A 22,050-nucleotide genomic window follows, 5' to 3' on the forward strand; every position below is an offset into this window, starting at 1 on the left:
TGTACAAACAGCAACCCACACATACCCCAAACATTCCCTTATCCTTCAAGCTGAAATATTACACTGAGTGTCATGTTCCAATGAGACCAAACAAGGCCATGTAACAATTTTGTCTAAGGGAAAAAAAGGGGGAGAGTAAGTTACTCTGTCCACCACAAAATGATACACCCTGCCACTCATGCAGTGATTATCAGCCTCAACTTTAATCAGAGGCTTTCTCTGCTTTTCAGTAGTTTCTGTCGGAGCCCTTGTTTTATAGTCACAAACAGCAAAGCGTGTTTCTTTTAACACGGTTTAAATGACAGCTCAGTGGTAGTTTTTCTCTTTCACTGTGTGAAATAATAAACACAACTTGCTCAGCTCCCTGTATGTTCTTGAAAATATTTGCCTGAAGGTCACTGACAGAAATAAAAATCTGGTATTTCAGGATAGAAAACCTTTAAGGGCTATTCAGACAATGCTGTCTGCAAATCACTTACACCTATAAAAAGAGTGGTCTGAGCTGTCATAGTAGTTTTTTCAGAGTATTTCAAGCATTAAGTAGCAATAGGGTTTATAACAGTAAATCACTTGTTTAAAAATCAGAATATTGCCACCTCAGTTCTGCCTTTGACCAAACACTTTGATAGATTTTGCTCTCACTATTTCTTGCTTTTGGCTGTTTAGAAGTTCTTAAACACTGAACCTGGTCAGCTTTGTTTTTCTCAATCTGGAGTGAGCTCTAACTCCACTTTCTTTTAAAATACCAACTATAAAATATAAAAATATACAAAACCAGATACTGCTAGCTGCTTGAAACCTCATTAAGGTGTATGCCAGAAGAGAAGATTTAGGAAGTATTCCATTTCCAACAATACTTCTATGGCAGATTAAAAGGGGAGGTGAAAATAAACACTACTTTGGATTTCAGATATTACAAGTCTGAGAAATGAAATATTTAGAGTCACTGGCTCAAACACATGATAGCTACTATGGCTACTAATTTTTATATTGATTTGACTCTTATGACAGTTGGGTTGATGACTTTTGAATGGATTTAAATATTAACATGTTACCATAATTAGCACATTCTTTTTTATAAGAAAGTGTACATTATAAAATTATATTCTCCTTGTATACACTGCTGTAACTTTGCTTCTTTCTTCTGTCCACTAAACTCTTGGGTTTCTTGATGATTAGGATGTTGTTGTTTTGCTTTATTTCCTTACCTTTTTCATCTCTTTGCTTTATGTTCATTCTCTCTCATGCTAAGAACTTGAACAAATTAAGCTTTTTATACCTTCCAAAGAGTGCTTAGATCAGAAATTAAACTTCACCTAAATATTCTCATAATTCCCTTTTGCTTTTCAATCAAAAACAAGGCACTACCACTCTGTGTCCTGTACACAGTAACACCCAGCCAGATCAAAGAAGGGTAGAAAATATATTACTTCTCTTGAAGGGAAATCTGACCACTTACAGACAAATATGTCTTTTCTGACATTTAAAAAATTATTGTAGAGATAATCATGAAATAAAAAAAGATGAAGGAGCATTAGTCTGAGATTTAGGATATAAACTATTTTCTTTTTTTATAATTGATACATTTTCAAAAATATATTAAAACGATTTTTCAAATTAGGTACCATGTTCAAATCCCTTTGAGTTTATAGAAGAAACAATTAAAGCACCTCAAAAAATAATAATAAACTTAGAAAAATTCTGAACAACAAGACACCTTAGATCAATAGTAATCAAACTATGCTTTGGAAGTTGCCAGGATTGCTGCAGGGCAGAAGGCCAAGCTTGCTTTTTCTTAAAGCAATGTTGCTATGTTTTTATGGGTATTTATTCTATATGTAATTTTATTTAAAAGTAAATAAGAATTCTGCTGCTAAACAAAACTCACTAGATCGGATGACCTTGAAATACCCTGTTACCTTTTAGTTGAGTCAATGAGGAAATAACGGAAATCTTAGACAATCAGGCATGCTGTCATTCCCTAATTCTTGTTTCATATCTCCAGGAATATCCATACACTAGAAAAACAAAGAGGCTATCTGTGGAATGTAAGACTCACAATTAAGAAGGCTTCAAGGAAAGCATATTCATGTGTCAGGAAGACAGCCATAGAATGTGAAAAAAATCCTAAGTCTCACTAAGAATCAATCAAATTTCTAAATATTATTGCAAAATGCATTATGACTTCTTCCAATGTATTACTGAAGATATTATTTATACATATATGAGCACATTATGATTTAAAGTTAAAGTAACTAGTTTGTTTGCAACAAAACCATCACAATACTTGTAGTATAAGAAATCTGAGCAATGTATTACATTTTAGATAATGATGAGGTCTGGACATCAAAGTTTTAAATAGCGAAATGTTCTTCCTGAAAGATTTCAGGAATAGATAAAAAAATTGTAATCATAGCTACCAAAGGAATAAAATTCTCACATCATTCCAGTGGAACCATGCATTTACTTGTTTATATGTGTCACAGGAAAATACTGAGAATCTATTGCTGAGTACAGATGATGTGGAGCAAGTATTTCCTACTTCTTGTCAACAGAAAACACACATGGTGACTTTCAGTTTCTCTGTGGTTTAGAATTTAGGCATTATGTGGTCAGTGATGACTACAAGAATCCTACAGCATTAATATAATGTCTTCTGGTCATATTTGTGTATGTCTGATGAAAAAAAATAAGACTCACATTTTAGCAAATTCCCAGCATACAATACAGAGTTATTACTATAGCCACTGTGATATACATGAGTGACCTGTAATGATTCATTGCACAGGACTGAAACTTTTTTCTAGCAAAATATTTCCATTTCTACATTTTTTCTATGAATTCTACTTTTGTTGATTATACATAGAAGCACAATCATGCTTTTTCCCCCTTGCAGTTGTTTCAAGGAAAATGGTGCCCAAAGGAAGTGGCATGATTAGGAGCTGTGGCCTTGTTGGAGTAAACGTGGTTTTGCTGGAGAAAGCATGTTACTGTGGAGTGGCCTTTGAGGTCTCCTATGCTCAAGTTCTTCTCAGTGAGACAGACCACTTCCTGTTGTCTGATTATTGAGATGTAAGACTCTCAGCTAATTCTCCAGCAACAGGTATGCCAGCATGCCACCATATCCTGCCATGATGATAATGGACTAAACCTCTGAACTGTAAGCAAGCCACTACAATAAATTATTTCCCTTTATAATAGTTGCCATGGTGATTATGTCTCTTCACAGCAACAGAAACCCTAAGACAGAAGTTGTACCCAGGGACTGGGTATTGCAATGATAGACCTGAACTTGTTTTTGTTTGAAGTAATTTGAACTTTGGTACTTTGGGTTAGAGATGTAGTGGAATGCTTTTAGTACTGTTTAGTGACATATACTACTAGAAACATGGAAGATAATAGTGCTGATAATGATTTGAACTGTTGGAGGGGTTGCTCAAGAGATTTAGAGGAAAAGAATTTTATTATGTTGCCTAGAAATCTTTTTTCTTCTTTTAATCATTTTCTTAGATTTTTTAAAAAATATCAATCCAAGTTCCCATTCCCTCTCTTCCTCCCATTCCCTCCACACACCCTCCCACCCTATCCTAGTCCAATCTTCAGAGAATGTAAGGCACATTGCTTTGGAAAAGGTCCAAGGCTCTCCCTACTATATCTAAGCTGAGTAATAGGTCCCCAAAAAAGTCAGTACATGCAGTAGAGATAAATCTTGATGTCATTGCCAGTGACCACCCCCCCCCAGTCTGCCCCAGTCATGTAACTGACAACCACATTCAGGGGGACTAGCTTGGTCCTATGCTTATTCCTTTCCAGTCTGACTTGAGTTGTTGAGCTCCCATTAGCTCAGGTAGAATGTTTGAGTTGGTCCTGACCTCTTTGCTCATATTCTCATTCCTCCCACTCTTCAGCTGCAGTTTAGTGGCTCAGTCCAGTGCTCCAATGCAAGTCTCTGCCTGTTTTAGTCACTTGCTAGATGAAGGTTGTGTGGTGATATTTATGAAATTCATAAGCCTAACTACAGCACAAGTCAAGATTGGGCCCCCACTCCTATATTGCTGAGGGTCTTAGCTGGGAGTCATCTTTGCGGATTTTTGGGAATGTCTCTAGAGCCAGGTTTCTGCTAACTCTATAATGGCTCCCTCAATCAAGATATCTTTTTTTCTCGCTCTCATCTCTCTGCTTTCTCCATCTTGACTATCCTATTCCTTCAAGTTCTCCTTAATCCTCCCTTTCTCCCCTCCTCTCCCCCTTGTATCCTCCTTTCCCCCCTACCCCCATGCTCCCAATATTGTCAGGCAATCTTGTCTGTTTCCAATTTCCATGTAGATCTATATGTTTTTCTTTGGGTTCACCTTATTACTTAGCTTCTCTAGGATCATGAACTATAAGGTTCAATATCCTTTGTTTATAACTAGTATCCACAAAAGAGTGAGTACATACCATATTCATCTTTTTGAGTCTGGGTTACCTCACTCAGAATAGTGTTTTCTAATTCCATCCATTGCATGCAAAATTCAAGATGTCATTTTTTTTAACCACTGAGTAGTATTCTAATGTGTATATGTGTCACATTTTCATTATTTATTCCTTGGTTGAGGGACATCTAGGTTATTTCCAGGCTCTAGTTATCACAAATAATGCTGCTATGAACATAGTTGAACAAATGCATTTGTAGTATGATTGAGCATCTTTTGGGTATATTCCCAAGAGTAGTATTGCTATATCCTGAGGTAGGTTGATTCCCAATTTTCTGAGAAACTGCCATACTGATTTCCAAAATGATTGTACAAGTTTGCATTCCCACCAGCAATGGATGAGTGTTTCCCTTACTCCACATCCCCTCCAGCATAAGCTATCATCAGTGATTAGTGTTTTTTAACTTAGCCATTCTGACAGATGTAAGATAGTATCTCAGTGTTGTTTTGATTTGAATTTCCTGGATAGCTAAGGATGTTGAACATTTACTTACGTATCTTTTGGGCATTTCAGATTCTTCTATTGAGAGTTCTCTGTTTAGTTCTGTACCCCATTTTTTAATTGTGTTATTTAGAATTTTAACATCTAATTTCTTGAGTTCTTTATGTATTTTGGAGATTAGTCCTTTTTCTGATGTGGGGTTGGTAAATATCTTTTTCCATTCAGTAGACTGCCTTTTTTTTTTATTGACTTTGTTCTTTGTTTTACAGAAGCTTCCCAGTTTCAGGATGTCCCATTTATTTATTGTTGCTCTCAGTGCCTGTGCTACTAAGGTTATATTTAAGAAGTGGTCTTCTGTGCTCATGCATTGGAGACTACTTCTCACCTTGTCTTCTATCACATTCAGTGTGGTCAGTTTTATATTGAGGTCTTTAATCCATTTGTACTTGAGCTTTGTACATAGTGATAGATATGGATCTATTTTCATTCTTCTACATTTTGATATCCAGTTATGCCAGCACTATTTGTTGAAGATACTTTCTTTTTTCATTGTATAATTTTAGCTTGTTTTTCAAAAATCAGGTGTTCATGGTTGTGTGGATCAATATCTGGGTCTTCAATTCTATTTCAGTGGTCATCCTCTCTGTTTTTATTCCAGTACCAAGCTGTTTTCATTACTATAGCTCTGTAATAGAGCTTGGTGTCAGGGATGGTGATGCTTCCAGAAGTTCCTTTATTGTATAAGATTATTTTGGCTATCCTGGGTTTTTCTGTTTTTCCCTATGAACTTGATTTTTGTTCTCTCAAGGTCTATGAAGAATTGTGTTGGCATTTTGATGGGGATTGCACTGAATCTATAGATTGCTTATGGTAGGATTGCCATTTTTACTATGTTGATCCTACCTATCCAAGAGCATGGGATATCTTTCCATTTCTGGTATCTTCTTCAATTTCTTTCTTTAAAGACTTAAAGTTTTTGTTACATAGGTCCTTCACTTTTTTGGTTAGTGTTACAAGATATTTTATGTTGTTTTTGGCTACTGTAAAGGGTGATGTTTTTCTGATTTTTCTCTCAGCTTGTTTATTATTCATGTATAGGAGAGCTATTGATATTTTTGAGTTGATCTTTGTATCTTGCCACATAACAGAAGGTATTTATCAGCTATATGTCTTCTCTGGTAGAGTTTTCAGTGTCACTTATATATGCACTATCATGTCATCTGCATATAATGAAAGTTTGACTTCTTCTTTTCCAATGTGAATCCCCTTGATCTCCTTTTGTTGTCTTATTGCTATTGCCAAAACTTCAAGAACTATGCTAGAGTGATAAGAGGAGAGTGGACAGTGCTATCTTGTCCCTGATTTTGGTGGAATTACTTTGAGTTTCTCTCCATTTAATTTGATGTTGGCTGTCAGCTTGCTGTATATTGCTTTTATTATATTTAGATATGTTTTTTGTATCCCTGATCTCTCCAAGACCTTTATCAGGAAGGGATGTTGAATTTTGTCAAATGCTTTTTCCGCATCTCATGAAATGATCATATTGTTTTTTCTTTCAACTTATTTATATGATGTGTTACATTAATAGATTTTCATATTTTGAAGCAGCCCTGCATCTCTGGGATAAAGCCAACTTGATCATGGTGGATGATTTTTTATGTGCTCTTGGATTCTATTTGCCAGTATTTTATTGAGTATTTTTGCATCCATGTCCATGAGTGATATTTGTCTGTCATTCTCTTTCTTGGTTGGTTTTTCTGTGGTTTTGGTATCAGGGTAACTGTAGCCTCTTAAAAGAGTTTGGGAATGTTCATTCTGTTTCTTTTATGTGGAACAGTTTGAGGAGTTAGGTATTAGCTCTTCTCGAATGTTCTGGTAGAATTCTGCACCAAAACCATGTGGTCCTGGGCAATTTATGACTAAGATGTTTTTGATGACAGCTTTTATTCCTTGCAGTTTATATGTCTATTTAAATTGATCACCTGGTCTTGATTTAATTTTGGTATATGGTATCTATCTAAAAAATGTAAATGTCCATTTCTTTTACATTTTACAACTTCATGGAGTACAGGTTTTTGTAGTATGACCTAGTGATTCTCTGAAATTCCTTAGTGTCTCTTGTTATGTACTCCTTTTCATTTCTGATTTTGTTAATTTGAATGTTCTCTCTCTGCCTTTTGCTTAGATTGGATAATGCTTTTTCTACTTTGTTGATTATCTTTTATTTATTTATTTTTATTTTTTATTGGAAAAAATTTTCTCCTCCTCCTAGCCTCCCATTTCTTTTCCCCTCTTCCCACTCCTCTCCCCCTCCCTCTCCAGTCCTTTAAGAGCCAGCTGTTTGTTTCATTGATTCTTTGTATTATTTTTTTTGATTTCTATTTTGTTGATTTCAGCCCACAATTTGATTATGTCCAATTTTCTACTCCTCCTGGGTGAGTCTGTTTTTTTTTTTTTTTTTTTTTTTTTGTTCTAAAGCTTTTAGGTGTGCTCTTAAGTCACTAATGTGAGTTTTTTTCATTTTCTTTATGTGGGCACTTAGTGCTATGAACTTTCCTCTTAGCACTCCATTCATAGTGTCCCATAGGTTTGAATATGTTATGCCTTCATTTTCATTAAATTCAAGGAAGTCTTTAATTTCTTTTTTATTTCTTTCTTGACCCAGAAGTGGTTCAGTAGTTGACTGCTCAATTTTCATGAGTTTATAGGCTTTCTGAGAATAGTATTGTTGATAAATTCTAACTTTAATCCATTGTGATCTGATAATACACAGGGGTTACTTCAATTTTTTTTTTGTATCTGTGGAGGTTTGCTTTGTTATCGAGTATGTGATCAGTTTTAGAAAAGGTTCCATGAGGGGCTGAGGAGAAGGTTTTCTTTTGTGTTTGGTGGAATGGAAATCTTTCATTTCAGATTATGGTAAAAAAAATGTAGCTGCTTTTTAGCCTTGTCAAAACAATTTTGTATACACATTCCAATGAAGTTTTATCATGAAAAGGCTCAAAGTGAGAAATGAAAATATTTGAGGATAAAGGGAACACAAGTAGAATGGAGCTAAGTCTAGTGTTCAAAGAAATAAAGAGATTAAGAAATGGAAAAAAGGGAGTGGTGACCTCAGGCAATATCCCATCTAGCTAAATTTCCAACTTGTAAAAAAGTATTGAAAAACATTAGTGCCCAGTGTGGTGATGCATGCCTTTAATCCCAGGACTCCAGAGGTAAAGACTGGTAGATCTCTGAGTTTAAGTTCAGTCTGATCTACAGATCCAGTTTCAGGACACCCAAGTTTGGGCAATGAAAGACAAAAGGCTGGCAAAAATGCAGTTGAATAAGGAGCCCATATTCCAGCCTCAGTAAGCAGCAAAACTTGACAACTTTGGCCACATGGAGGGTTCTGGCTTTTAGAGACAAGGATAGGAGAAAAGCATCATGAAACCTGTTTTTTATTGTTTATGTTTGTTTTTCTCTTTTAAGACAGTGTATTATATCACCCATGGTAAACTTGATCTTATTCTGCAACTAAGGATAACACTGAAATTCTGGTTCTCTTGCATTCAACTTCAACATGCTTGAATTATAGGTATATATACACTAAATAATTAGTTTTATTTATTCTTACCTCATAGAGAGAAAAGATATAGCTAGATAACAATTTTAAACTCTAAGTGTCCAATTATAATATCTATTTAGTTGTTTTCTTAAATGTCAGGCTACAAAATAAAATATATAGTTGAGCAATGTATAGTGAATGTTCTATCTACATGCTTATGGTATTATGAGATCATTCACTAAAATGCACTGTAAAAAAAAGTCTGTTTTAGTGACTTCTTTTATCAACATGTTTGCTTTGATCAGTGAAAGATATGCTGGTATGAAATGGAGCATTGTTCTATACAAAAATACTAAAGATAATAACAACTGTTTCATCTACAATGAAAAGAACAGGACTTCAATGTCCAACTATCTCTTTGTTTTGATTGAGAAATGGACCAGTCCTAAATCCAAATGCAGTTGCAGTCAATCTGAGCTAAGCCACAGATCAAGTCCGTTGACAATAAATGCATAGTCTTGGCAAACCTGGCTAATAATGAAAGAATTCTTTTTTACTTCAATGCCATATTAATTTTCCCTGTCATCATGACATAAAAGAGCATAATATATTAAAAGAACTCAAAGATATCATACAGAATATAAATCACTACACAATGAAAAGCCATTTTCTAGGTGTAAGGTTCTTATGAGAACTTTAAGAGAAACCAGTGTTCAGTTCATTTCTAAAGCCTGGGGCTACATTTTCTAGACAGAAACCCCTTTGAGAATGTAAAACATTTACTGAATATTTTGTTTGTTTACTAAACAAACTATTGCAGTTGTAGCAGTGAGTTGTAGCAGTGAGCTGTGCCAGGTGTACCTTGGAAGTTACTGTAATGAAATGAAGATTAGGCTTTCCAATCACTCATTTAAGGCTTTGTGACATCTACCTCTTCCTTAATCATGAGATCTAGCTATCTGCAATCAGTTTTTCTCAATGTTCCCCTAAAGCTTCCAGTACAATCAGTGATGAAACCATGAATGACAACCTTGACACTCTAATGTTTTACAGACTGCTCAACCTCTTCCTCATTTGAATCCCTTAATATTCTTAGTAATTTTAGCTCCTCTACTGATTCCTGAGTACATTCACTAGTATTATCCTACTGAAAAGAAATAAGAGAGAATAACATAGATATTTTTGTTCTCCTCTTGTTTTCTTCTTTCTTATATTGTTCTCCATTTCATATTCTCTAAAATATTCAATTGTCTTAATGACTTATGTTTCTTAAATCTCTAGAAATTTGTATAAAAATAGCTTTAGTAAAGAGATTTTATTCATTAAAACCTCAGGTCATCAAACTGAAAACAATTTATTGATTCTTATCCTAAAATGTATCATATCATAAAGCATACTGCATAATAATGCAATGAGTACAAAGAAATTAATACATATTTAATGTGAATTACATCTTGTTTGCCTAATTTCACTTTTATAAAGATACTTATCCTGAATCTAATGTAAATATGTTTTATCTTCCAAAATGCTCCCAACTTCATAATGACAATAATAATAATTATTATGCCTAGACATTGAATTAAATATAGGTGTGTGAATCAATGAACTCCATATTTTATGAATGTATCTAGCCAAGTATTGCCCTCCATCTAAGGTGAATTATTTTCATGGCGTTTAGGTCAGAAATATATGGAGATAAATGCTGTATCTCCTAAGTGTCTCACATTAGAGACAGTTTAAGGGTTCCTCTCACGTGCTTATCATTCAGAAGAGCCATATGGCCCTTCATTCACCATAACTAAGGTTTTATGACTATTGTCATCTTGTCCAGGAGAAAGGGAGGATGGACAGATGAGCAAGTATCCATCTCTTCTTCAATTTCCCATTCTCACTTACTAGTAAACAGTTGAACTAATACCAGAGAAATATCTTGTAACATAAGGAATATGACTGCTAAGTTGTATCATTAGGCTGAACTCATGAAACTAAAACATTGACCAGAATCAAGCAACTTTGCACTGAGTTACTGTACTCTGAATATCAACACATACATGCACTAAAACACACATGCAAAGTAATTTTGACAGCCAGGTAATACAATAAGACAGGACTTCTGATACTGTCTGCCCGATACTCTGACAGAGAGGGGGCAGAGCCACACATGCCAGACTCTCCCTGGGGCTGAGTGGCATGGTGAGTGTCTACAACTCTGACTGTCCACCTGGCCACTGGGGAGAAACATACACACTGAGTTGAGAGTCTGTCGAAGCAGAATCTCATTTAATGGTATCAGACAGGAACTTATATAGGGTTGTGATGGGGGTGGAGAAGCTTGGGATGGGTTGAGGCAGAGTAAGGAATAAAGGTCAATAATATTCTGCCATGCTAGTGGTGGCTGGACAGAGGGCGGGTCTAGGTTGGGTAGCCAGAGACTGGTCTCCAAAGATGAGCTAGGCTCAAGAAGTTACACTAGGCCTCATGCCCAGGCCTCATGAAGCCCAACAATTGTCATTTGAACTTTATATAATAGCATACGAAGCCAAGGACAGTTCTATGTACTTCCTGCTAAATGATATCATACATTGCGAACTCTTAAATTAAAATTATTCTTGTCATGAGTTGCTTTTAGATTTAAATACAGATAATTAGCTATCCTGTTTTGCAAAGCTACTTTAAAGAATTGTTAATAATATCAACATTATTGGCATAACTTTAAAAATAGACTTAGAGTTTTTCAATTCTTTCAACAAAAAAATTACTTTGCAAAGTAATTGTCAGGAAGATATTAATATTCATGCCTTAAATATGCAGCGAAAAATGAAAATTTACACAGATGTAATATATTCTTCAAATGTAGCAACTTCCATTTGGAATACTTTCAAAAATGTCTTCATACTACTAAACTGAATTAGGGAAAAAAGGAGAAGTAAATTTGCTGGATTGCTAAAAATATTGAAATATGAAATCATAGTTCTTCTAGGATAAAACTATGTTTAACTGACCTCTAATATACGTTTGTTATTCTGTAGTTTAAGACAATCCTGAAAGGTCCTTGTTATGGCTTAAATGTAAAATGATGTCCACTGGTTCATATGTAGAAATACTTGATTCCCAGATAATGGTATCATGTTTGAAGATAATGGAACATTTAGAGAGTGATCCTATTTATAAAAAGTGAGATGGTGGAATAGACCTTGATTTTATAGCTTATATTTTTTTTTGTCCTACCTCTTTCTTATTCTTGATGGACCCAGAAATAAGCAAACTTCTACCACTACTACTAAGTATTACTTTTATCATGTCTTTCCCATAAGGAGGTAAAGTAGCCTCAAACTCTAAGCCAAAATTAATCTATCTATAGACCACAAAGTTAATGGTGTTGTAGATGTAACAGAGTGCTTTCTTTAAATATGGACAGCCCTGGACCTAATCGCCATTATGACCAGAAAACAAAATTAAACAAATAAAGAGTTCAAGTTGTATCACAGAGCTATAGCAGCAAAACAACATGGTACTAGGAGAACAAACACACTCTTAAGAATAATTGAATTGAAGACCCAAACAGAAGTCTACACATGCAAAAATACCTAATTACTAACAAATAAACAGGAAATACACAAAAAGAGAAAAGACAGAAAATGTGCTGGTTCAACTTGATGACTGCATGTAGAAGAATAAAAACACATCCATATCTATTATTCTGCAACAAACTCAACGCCATATGGATCAAAGACATTGATCAATATTCAGTAGGATAGAAAGTGGGGGCATATGCTTGAACTCATTGACACAGAAAGAACATTGTGAACAGGTCATAGATAATATAGGCATCAATCCCAATAATTAATAAATGGGGCCTCATGAAGTTGAAAACTTCTGTGCAAGTATACTATCATTCAGGCAAGGCAGCAGCCTACTGAATTGATAAAGATCATTACAAATTACACATCTGATAGAGAGTTATCTGAAATATATAAATAACTAAAAAGTAGTCTGAACATCAAAAATATAGCCCTATTTAAAAATAAGGTATAGAAATAAGGATAGAGTTCTCAAAAGATGAATCACAAGTTGCTAAGAAACACGAACTGGCCTTATCCAATAGCCATACTGATGAATATCTTGCATATCACCATAGAACCTTCATCTGGCGATGGATGGAGATAGAGACAGAGACCCACATTGGAGCACTGGACTGAGCTCTCAAGGTCCATATGTAGAGCAGAAGGAGGGACAGCACGAGCAAGGAAGTCAGGACCTCGAGGGGTGCTTCCACCCACTGAGACGGTGGGACTGATCTAATGGGAGATCACCAAGGCCAGTTGGACTGGAACTGATGGAGCATGTGATCAAACAGGACTCTCTGAACGTGGCTGACAGTGGAGGCTGCCAGAGAAGCCAAGGACAATGGCGCTGGGTTTTGATTCTACTGCATGCATGAGCTTTGTGGGAGCCTAGTCTGTTTGGATGCTCACCTTCCTGGACCTGGGGGGGTGGGCAGGGAGGACCTTGGACTTCTCATAGGGTAGGGAACCCTGACTGCTCCTTGGACTGGATAGGGAAGAAGGGGGGAGGGAAGTGGGAGGAGGGGAGGAGGTGGAAATTTTCAATAAAAAATAAAAAAAGACATGTTCAACATTCTTTTCCATCAGGTAAATGCAGATAAATTAAAGCTACTTTTAGGTTCCATCCTTTCCAAGTCATAAAGGTCAAGATTAATAAAATAGATCACAGCACATGCTGATAAGGATGCAGGAAAAGGGGAACACTCTTTTTGCTGCTAGAAGTATAAAGTTGTACAGACACTCTGAAAATCAGTGTGGCAGTTACTCAAGAAGCTAAATTTGATCTATCTCAAGATTTGGCTATACCTTTCTTTGGCATATGCCCAAAGGACTGTGAATCCCACTATAGAGATACCTGTCCATCTATGTTCAGTGCTGTTCTATTCTAGAAAATGAAAATAACATAGATAAGTGTCTTTCAACTGATGTGCAGATTGAAGTTTCTGCTTGGCCAGCAGCTCCCAAATATTCACTCTGAAGCTAATATTAATTACAATGCTTGGCCAAAAGCTCAAGCTTGTTATTAACTAACTCATATTTTAAGATGATCAATATTCCTCATTTATATGCTGCCATTTGGCAGTATTTTTATAGCATGGCATACTCATTGCCTGTTCCCTCTGCATCTTACTGTGCCCTTCTTTGACTCTGTCCTCCCTCACCACATCCTTCTCAGTTTGGCTTTCCTGCCTAACTTTATCCCATGCAGTTATTCACCAGTCAGCTTGTTTATTAAATTAATCTTAGTGACATATATTCACATAGTTTATGGAAGGATTCTTTCACAGTGCTGAAGAATGGATAATAAAAATGTGGTACATTTACACAACCAAATATTGTTCAGCAGCTAAGGAAAACAAAGCTAAGAATAAGTGGCTATGAGGATGGGTTTCCACACAAATAAGGAGTTTATCAGAAGCTAGGTTAGCTAAGACATTCTGACTTTTCATTCATAAAACATGAATTCTCCATCAAGAATATAAAATTCTACTTAAAGCTGAAATAACCTCAGTAAGAATATAAGATGGAGGAACCTCTGCATTGTCTTGTACAGTCACAAAATGTTATGCAAATAACCAAGAATTTCTGATTAAATTAATACCAATCCGTAAGATGGAGCCTGTATATGACATTGCTAAAGTGACCAAGAACCTGAACCTAGATAAGTTATAAACCCTAGGATAAAACCTACTATTTTTTGCTAATAGAACATAGCAATAAAATGACTCCTAATGACATGTAGCTATCCCTACAGATCTCTCTCTCTTGTTCAGCTAATATCTGCTTTTTTCTGTAAATGTGAATTAGCAGAGATGCATCCCTGGAAAATGTGAAGAGTATAAGAGACTGAAGCACTAGGTCACTTGGGTTGGCAGGATTAAAACATGTGCCTGAAAGTCTTACAAGGTTTGGGAGATAAAAATATTTTAATTCCTTGCCCTATGAATAAGTTTTTATTATTTCATATCAAAGACTCACACTTGATATTTCTTACAAAGATAAAAGAAAAAGTAAATATTGATGAATAAATATTAACCTAAAATATGATGCTTAGTACAAGAAAATCTGCTAAGAGTTTACACAAATAATGTTGTTTCTGTCCCACCTAGTCCTGCAGTCATTCAGTCCCCAAAAAACACATAGAGGTGTACATTAATTATAAACTGATTGGCTTATTAGTTCAGGCTTCTTACTAACTCTTATAACTTATATTAGCCCATAATACTTGTCTGTGTTAGCCATGTGGCTTGGTACCTTTTTCAGTGAGGCAGTCACATCTTGTTTGCTCTGTGTCTTGTTTCCTCTGTGCCTGGATGACAATTGCAGACAGAAACTTCCCTCTTCCCAGAATTTCCATTGCCCCACTTCTACTTCCTGCCTCATCACCCTGCCTATACTTCCCGCCTAACCACAGGCCAATCAGCATTTATTTAAAATACAAGTAACAGGGTAAAGATAATTGTCCCAAAGCAAAACAGAGAAAAAAAATTCCACATCTGAGTAACTGATGCAATAGCTCATCATCAAGTAATAAAATAATAATAGCAACACAAAGTGCCATATCGTTAGTGATTCATAATTTATGTTAGATTGAGCTGATCAAGTTTGGGTACTATTGTGTTAATTAGTTGGCATTATTTTAAGACAAAAAAAAAAACAGTTTGTATTTTGACCACAATAGATAGTTTTATGATTCAGAGTAAGAATATTTCCTTCCAAATGCACAAAACACACACACATACACATATGCACACACATGCATACACATACATACACACAAAACACACACTTGCAAATCTGTCTCTTCTACCCTTATAGAAGCAAACAGCTTATTCCAGCTTGTTTCATTATTTCCATTCAGGAAAAAAAAGTCTCTAGGTCCCTAAGAAAAGCCATTACTAGGCCATTAAACTGATGATGGCTTACTTAGCTTTTAAGAAGATTTATATGCATTTCAAAATGACAGATAAAATACTTAGATTACATGGCTTCGGAAATAAATGCTCCAAGAAAAGTAGGAGTGTTTCCTACCTTATTTTTTCAGCCAGAAAATGAAAGCTCCTACTTTTAATATTTCCTCTTATGGTTTCATCTCCTGTGAGACTCTGGAGAGTCTGCACAAGTACTGCAGTATAATCACTGTTCTCTGGGAATTCCTATTGCAAGAGAATATTTAATCTGATCGCTAGGTTCTGTCTCTAGGATCATAACATACCATAAATTTAGTTGAGACTAGAGTGTGAACATTACACATATGGCTAAGCATCTCCCACGTGTTTTCATTTTCTCCCCTACAGAATTCATAAAACAAAGCAAGGGATTGTTCACATTTCCTCGAAGCTGTGTTTCCTAGAGTGATATCAAGAGCCAGAGTGGATGGAAGTCTCCTAAATAAAGCGTACACGTTTGCCGTCTTCAGACTGCTTGATTGGACTGACAAGTGAGAGTTGGGAAGCTGCAGATCAAGAGTCAAAATTACATCAGTCTATCTAGTTACTCTAATAGCCATCGATCACCAGCATTTTTATCTGACCTAATATCCTTTCCACTATTGGGCAAAGCCTCAGAATGCATTAACGTGGCAAACCATTCGCTTCCACTAACCTGAGACCTATTTCGAAATTTGTTATAACCCATTTGCTGTCCATTTGCTAGCACTGTCAGCTTCACACAGCAGATGCTGGGGACAGACAGGGTAGGGAGAATAGACTTTCTATCTCAGATTGAAACTTGGATAGTGTGTTGTGGGACCTAGCAATTTCCCCGACAACCTCTTGATTCTCTGCTTTCACAGAGGCAGCATCTTACTTTGTTCTTCAGAAATATAACCACTTTCTCTAGCACCATTTAATAAAGAGGCCACCCTTTCTCCAGTATATGCCTTTGCTGCCTCTGTTAAAAAAAAAGCATGCACGCAAAAAAAAAGATACTATTTTTTGTAAACTACAGGATTTATTTCTTTATTTTGATGCATTGCTCTATGTGTCAGATTTTATGCCAGAAGTGAACTGACTCTATTGATAACACAGGTACAAAGTGTCTCTTAATCTAGGATATCTTGATCCCTCCATCTTCTTTTACTTATGATTGCTTTGGCTGTTTGGAATCATTTTTTGAAATAAAAGCCTTAGGATATTTCTGCATCTGTGAAAGATATTGCTGTTCTGAGAGAGATTGAACAAATTCTGTTTGTTGCTTTGTGTACCATGGACATTTTCAACATTATTTTTTTAATCCAAGAGCATAAATGTGTTTTCCTTTTTTTAATACCCCTCAGTCACTCTTACCAATATTTTATTGTTACTGGTGGAATTTCCATATTATTTGAATTTTCTTCTAGGTTTTTGTTCTATGGTTATTATTAAAATGGATCCTTTCTTTTTCTATAACTTAATACTTATTAAACAACATTGTTCCATCCTTCAATCTGGGCCATCACTCTCACTTTCTAGGTCAGTGGTTCTCAACCTCCCTAATGCTACAAGCCCTTAATACAGTTCCTCATGCTGTGATGTCCCCACCCTAAATTTATTTTTATTGCTACTTCATAAGTGTAATTTTCTACTGTTATGAATCACAATGCAAATATCTGATATACAGTATAACCGATATGCAGCTTACAAAGGACTTGTGACCCACAGGTTGGGAACTGATGTTCTAGTGATTAACTTTTCCAGATTCTATACTTAGAAGATATTTAGTCTTCTGCAAGTAGAATAATCCATAATATCATGATTGTTATGGTTTTCTGTCTCTCTAAGAGACAAGCCACGCCTACTCCCTCCCCCATCTGCTGAGGCAGGCTGATCTTCAGCTTCCGGCCTGAGCTCGCTCTCTTTTCCATCTTCCTCTAAGAGAGGCAGCTTCGCTTCTGCCTATCTACCCACTTCTCTGCTTCCCCCCTTCTCTGTCTCTTTCTCCTTTTCTCTCTCTCTCTCCCTCTCTCTCTGTCGCCCCTTCACCCTTCCTCCTCCATAACCTCCTGAATAAATATTCAACCTCACCCTGCATGTAATGTCTATCCATATCTCTGTCTCCTGCCTGCCTGCCATGTGTCTCCCTGCCTGGGACCAGCGACTGCTCCGGGACCAGCAGCCATCTCTGCCTGGGGCTGGCTGCTCCCAGGGCCCGCTGTCTGCCGCCACATGGCCTGCCACCACCACCACCACCACCACCACCGCTCAGGCCACCACTCTGGGCCCGGCAGCCATTTCTGCCTGGAACTGGCTGCTCCCAGGGCCCACTGTCTGCCACCACATGGCCCACTACCACCATTTGGGACCTACAGCATTTCTGCTCCCTGCTGCAGCCAGGGATCTTGCAGCATTTTTTTTTTTAAAAGAGTATTAATGATCTTTGGCTCATTTCTCAAAAAAGGGAGAGTCTGATTGTTTTATGATAAATAGTATTTCATCTGTGCATGTCCCACAATTTTTCTATCTATTCAGCAACTGATGGAAACAACATTTTTTTTTCTGTTTCTTGGCTTTTGTGAACATTACTATAATAATATGGGAGTGTTATGCCCAAATTTGCAAAGTTCCCTCAAGGCCAACAAGGAAACCGAGTCCAGCCCCACATGTAAAGCAAGGAGCCTTCATTTTAATCGAGTTTGCAAACTTGCTTTCTCTGCATGTCCAACGTATTGGAATAACGGGAGAGCCCTGAGCTCAATTAGAATTGGGTTTTTATAGTAGTAAAGGTGGGGGTGGGGCTCTCTGGGGGGTCAGGACCCCTGATTGGCTAACATTTGTCTAGGTGTGTCCTGGTGAGGTGTGCTGGCAGGTGATCCTATCTACAGCGGTAGGAATGTTAGGCATTCCCTTTGAATGGTCTGCTCCTGGGTGGTGGTCTGGTACTCTCAGTTTGTGGTGTTTTCCTGCTACCAGGTATTGCTTCAGGGTAAACTACTAAGAGTTGAACCTCTTATTAAATTTAACAAGGAGCCGGGCGGTGGTGGCGCACGCCTTTAATCCCAGCACTCGAAAGGCAGAGGCAGGCGGATCTCTGTGAGTTCGAGACCAGCCTGGTCTACAAGAGCTAGCTCCAGGACAGGCTCCAAAACCACAGAGAAACCCTGTCGCAAACCCCCCCCCAAAAAAAAAGCCACTTAGTAATAAGTCTGAGCAATAGGCCAAACTGTTTATAAGTAATATAAACCTCTGTGTGTTTATTTGGGAATGAACAGCTGCAGGACCAGGAAAATCAGAAATCTCCATGTACCATGTATTTGCATTCTTCAAACCAAAATGGCTTCAAAAATATGTCTTTATTCTGTAATACTACATGCATAATTTGTTTCCATTGATTTACCAGACAGAGGGTAGAAGGAAAGGAGAATGGGAAAAGGTAAATAAGGTGTGCTCAGTTTCAATTATATGGAAGAAAGAAATATGAATAAAAGGTGAAATTATCAAGTGTATCATAATAACTGGAGGACAGAGGAAGCTGATTCTTTTAAGAAAAGAATACATTAGCACCTCAACCAAAAGGTGTGCAGTGATATTTTACTTGTATTTTAATAAATAAAGCTTCCCTAAAAATCAGAATGCAAAGCTAAGACACACAAGGCTGGGAATTGATGGCATGCAGCTTCAATAACAGGACTCAGGTGACAGAGACAGTTGGATCTCTATGAGTTCAAGGCTATTCTGTGATATACAAGATTTATTCAGAAAAAGATACAGGTGGCAGTGGTTCATACACTTAATCCGGATGTTTGGGAATCACATACATTTAATCCCAGAATTAGGGAGGTAGAAACAGGAGCAATATGGCTGGTTGAAGAGAGAAATATAAAGTGGAAGAGACAGAAACTCAACAGAGTGTGGACTTTGAGTATTTCTAGAGACAGAATCTTGCCCTTTAAGTTTGAAGATTTGGTAGAGAAAGGCAAAAGGTCTCTCTAGTAGTCGGCTGCTTTGCTTTATTCATTTTCAGCTTGAACACCAACAACTGTATCTCATTTTTATTACTCATGCTACATCTGACACCAAAAGTTTGGAGTATGAATTCACCCAAAAAAAGCTATTTGCCTATGGCCTTACAGACATCAGTATAGGTCAAATGGAACAGTAATCACAATCTTACTAGCTAGATTTTTCTTTCTTTTCTCCCTGAACCCCATTTTTGGACTGGTACCAAACTAGGTAGATGCCTTTGAAAGCTAGTCAGGCTTTTACTATCCTACACAGCAACCATAAGCCTCATATCTTCATTAATATTTTATAATGATATTTCAGAGGCCACCTGGGCTACACAAGACAAAGGCAGAAGCAAATCCAGGTGGTGGTATCCTACACCTTTGATCTCATTACTAGGAGTCAAATACCTTTAATCCCAGCACTACAGTGAATATTAAATGAGAGGAGACAGAGGATTAGTCTGCTTAGGCTTCTTGATCTGCTTAGTCTGCTTAATCTCTTTAGGCTACTTAGTCTTCTTAGTTTGTGGTCACTCAGCCTTGGTAAAGGTAAGATATCTCTAATTGCTTAGTTGTTTGGCTTTTCTGGTTTTTGGGTTGAACTCCAATATCTGTCTCTAGGTTTTTATTTTTCATGCTATGTCATCATTAGCAGATTTAGTAAGAAAATTGGAAATTCTTAAAAAGAAAATTAGTTAAAAAGAGAGACTTTCCCACATTGAAAATGGGAAACCCCATTACAATGGAGGAATTTGAGTCTCTATATGATTATATGCTGGACAAGTAGAAAATTACATAATTAAATGAGAGGATAACTAATTTATATGGGATTTATGTAGTTCCAATTGTAAACATTATCAGCCTTATCCCTTTTGGTTTATCACTAAAAAAGTTGGTTAATCTGAGCACTAAGATATGAGTTTTAGAAAAACTTAAAAAAAAACAGATTGTAGAAATATTCGAACACAGACAGAGGAATTTAATTGAGAACCAATTTCAGCATTGCATTATAAAAGTAGAGCAGAACAGCCCAAGGTTTAAAAAAAAAAAAAGCAACCTTAATATATCCAATAACCTTACAGGAATTGGCAAATGATAGATAGAGGCTTGGTAGGAACTGAATGCACTTCTGTGCCAATGTGACATGTAAGGTGATTCAAGGAAGAAACAGTCTCATCTGGCTTGCATTCACCTTTGTGAAGCAAATGTTAAAGTCAAGGTCAGTTTCTACTGGGATTATTCCAAAAGACTTGATAGAGCTGATTGATGGATGTTGTTTTAGAGCCTGGTCCACAATTACATTGGAGTACCTGGTTCAGAGAAGAGACTAAAACTATGGAGTAATGGAATAAAGCAAAAGGTATGGAAATCTCCCAAGATAACTGTTGGAGAAGGAGATTATGCTACTGTAGAAAAGCAATCTTTCACATTCCGTCTTTATGCCATGCAATAGCTTAGAATGTTTAGGAAAGAATTGAAGAAGGAAAGAAGATTTAATTATTTACCAAAGTCATATAGGGCCCAAAAGAAACATTCACAGATTTCTTAAAAAGATTAACTTCAGCAGTAAATAAAATTTACTGTGACCATTAACAATTTATAAACAAACAATTTATTTATTTATTTTTATTAATTTAAATATTTATTTATTAAAGATTTCTGTATAACCAAACATTTTAAAATGAAAATAAACATTTATAAACAATCATTTTGGAAATGTGGGCATAGTTTTCTTCAAACTGCTTATTACAGTTTGTTGGGCAAAATAGTTTTAGAAATCATGAGGATATTTTAGGGAGTCTTGTTCCATCAAACTACATTAGTCAGAAAGGAATCCACAGGTTCTCATCTTCTGTGGAAACATATGCAGAACCTATTTTAGAAAGTAACATATCCCTAGACTCAAATTATGAAGTCAAAATAACTTTGTGTGTATGATTATTTTTAATCTTTGCTTTAGATTGCTTTAGATTGACAGCCCCAAGAATCAAATGTTTTTCGGCAATTTACTCATTAATGGTCAAAAAATCCAAAGAAACACAATAATATATATTACCCAGACTCGTTGTGTACATTCCATCTTTATTACTTATTTTTTCTTTATTACTTTTTAATAGAACCCTGAATATAGACTACTTCTCCCAAACTTGAAATTAACCAAACTTTTCCTTTTCAGAATCGCCTAAAGATACTGTCAGCACCCCCCCCCCATGACAGCAGTAAGTAAGTTTAAGAATGTGATGCCTATATTCCCAGGAGGTGGGGTGGGTGGTTTTTGGTCATTCAATAGGTTAGTAACATTTCTCATTGTTTAGAGCGGTTGGTTACATGTTGATAGTAGTTGTAGTAAGGAGTAAGGTTGAACAAAGGAGGTTGGATTCAGAGTTTTTGTTTTAAGAAAAAAAGGAGGATATAGATATGATAAAAGATAAAAGGGTAGATAATAGAATCTACTAGGATATATTGAATCATATATATGATGAGCTAAAAGAGTTAATCACTGAATCTTTTTTAAAGATTTTATTATTTATTTATTATTTTTATTTTTTCCTATTTTAGTGCCATTATTATGTTACTTATTCGTTCAACATTTT

This window comes from Alexandromys fortis, unplaced genomic scaffold (assembly GCF_014885135.2).
Source record: "Alexandromys fortis isolate MF-2015 unplaced genomic scaffold, M_Fortis_MF-2015_v1.1 scaffold_61, whole genome shotgun sequence".
NCBI lineage: Eukaryota > Metazoa > Chordata > Mammalia > Rodentia > Cricetidae > Alexandromys > Alexandromys fortis.